This window comes from Babylonia areolata, chromosome 28 (genome assembly GCF_041734735.1).
Source record: "Babylonia areolata isolate BAREFJ2019XMU chromosome 28, ASM4173473v1, whole genome shotgun sequence".
In the NCBI taxonomy this organism is placed as follows: Eukaryota; Metazoa; Mollusca; class Gastropoda; order Neogastropoda; family Buccinidae; genus Babylonia; species Babylonia areolata.
This window is the reverse complement of record NC_134903.1, coordinates 6,391,595-6,394,094: the sequence shown is the minus strand read 5'-3', so window position 1 is coordinate 6,394,094 and position 2,500 is coordinate 6,391,595.

The following is a 2,500-nucleotide window of genomic DNA, read 5'->3' as shown; positions in this document are numbered from 1 at the left end:
TCTTCGATGAAATCGTGTTGTGCTTGTGTCCATGACATGCCAAATGTTGTGTCTTTATCGATATCTGCCAGTGGTTCATTTACCAAAGTTATTACAGGACCGGAAAACAATGCAAGTGACACGTAGCGCAAACTTGCTGTGGAGGCACACACAGGAATGTCGGCGAAGCTAACGCCATGAGCAAGTGAAAGCTTGCCGTGAAGCAGCCACCGTAGCCAGCTGAGCGCTCGGCTACATAATTATATAAAGTTACCGCTTTGCGCTATACTGACACGAGTAGCAAAATGGCTGATTGACCACTTCCGCTGGCTTCAGTTAGCGAAAGGGGCTCAAAGAAGGCAAGCGCTGTCCACCTAGTTTTTAGAACAGTGGCCCGGGTATCGTTGTGGAGTGGGTGGTGGTGGCCAAGTGGTAACGCGTGCGTCCGCCAAGGAGGCGAGATAGAGAATCGAGTCACACGCCATGTTGCTTGTCTCTGCTCTTCTTCGGATCGCCAGTGTTTATCTCTGTCTCTTCTTCTTTATGTGGATGCTGCTGTCGGTTTCTGTGTCTAGTCTATAGTTTGTTCCTGGCAGAATTCTGTAGAAAAATCACCTTCGAAAAACCATTCAAATGAAAACTGCCTCAGGAAAAAATCTCCTCTTAAAAAAAAAAAAACTTCAAAAAAAAATCTGGTCTGGCGCTCTGTAGTTCTCATCGCGCTCTCCTAGGTGAGAGCAGCATAATTTCACACAGGACATCTTAGTGATAGCAAAGATATACTTAATACAATAAATATACCGTGTTGTCAGGGAACGATCATGTCAGCTTACAGTACAGGCTGACGTACTTACAGTTGGGCCAACAGCAATATTAAGTGTTATGATCAGTGCATTCTCCTGTGTTGGAAGTCATTTACAGCTTGTCTTTTGTGAGGAACTGTGCTCTCAGACCTAGAGAGCATATATTCATAGTCTTGTCTGAGCATGGGGCTGGTTAGGCCTTTGGGTAACCTCCCTAACTCCGATTGTCTGCTTAAACCTCTTTTGGTCCGAGAGAGTGGGGATGTACTGGGTTATAGACAAGACACTCTCCCTTAATCCCAATTCTAGCCCATTTCGGACGTATTGCCCTTCCTCTGCAGTTCTTGATGGTGATATGTCGGACCCCGACCCTCCTTCCATCCACCCCCCCTGTTTCGGGACTTCAACGCTACGAGCGCTCAGTGGGCGGCGCTCTGCCCCCTGCTTCCCCCCCCTGTCAGTCAGTGGGGGCTGTGCCCCTGTCCAGTATCATTATCACCGTTACTCGCCTGACCCCCCTCATCAATGACACTATCTCTCAGCCCCTCCTTCGCTGTTAAAGCTGCCCACCCTTCCCACGGGTTCGTGTTACCTGATAAAAAACACCCCCAAATCCCCCCCCTTCCCCCAACACATCCAGCCGTCTAAATAGCCCTCGTGCCTCTCGGCACACACATCGACACTCGTACCACGTCCCCCCGTGACGAATCCCCTGTCTGCTAATGGTGGCAGTTTTGAACGTAACCGTTGTTTCTTCGATGAAATCGTGTTGTGCTTGGTCCATGCATGCCAAATGTTGTGACTTTATGATATTGAGTTGTTATTTACCAGTTATTAGGACGGGAAAACATGCAAGTGACGTGCGCAAACTTGCTGTGGAGGCACCACTGAATGTCGGCGAAGCTAACGCCTGGCTAATGTTGTAAAGTCTTCCTGTGAAGCAGTACCGTAGTCAGTGAGCGCTCGCTCATAATTATATAAGTTCCGCTTTTGCGCTTCTGTCACGTTGTTTGCACTATGGCTGATTGACCACTTCCGCTGGCCTTCAGCTTAGCCCAAGTGGGCTCAATGATGGCATAGCGCTGTCCACCTTCTTTTTAGAACAGTGGTCCCGTTATCGTTGTGGAGTGCAGTGGTGGTGTGCCAAGTGGTATACCGTGCGTTCCCAAGGGGCGGATAGAGAATCTCTGAGCACACGCATCTGAGCCACAGGATCGCAGTGTTGTCTCCTCCTCTTCCCTGGCCTTTCTTTACTCTGTCTGTCTGTCTGTCTGTCTCTATATATATATCTTTATTTATCTCTGTCTTCCTACCTGTCTGTCTCTGTCTCTATATATCTTTCTTTGTCTCTGTCTTTCTACCTGTCTGTCTCTGTCTTCGTCTCTTTCTGTCCCAGACTGTCTGTCCCTGTCTGTCTGTCTGTCTCTTTCTCTCTCTGTCTCTGTCTCCCTCTCCCTTTCGCTCTCTCTCTCTCTCTCTCTTTCGTCTTCTCTTCTTTTAATATGCTCGCCCCGACTCCTTCCCTTCCCCATCCACCCCCACACCACCACTACTACTTCTCTCAGCCGCTACCTCCTCCACCTTTTCCTCGCCCCTCCCCCCCCCCCACCCCCTCATTCCCCCACCCCCAGAAGATCAGTTCGTGCTCCTCCTCCTCCTCCTCCTCCCTGTCCCCTCCCCTCCCTGACGCTTCCCTGCCCCTGCCCCCCACCCCCCCC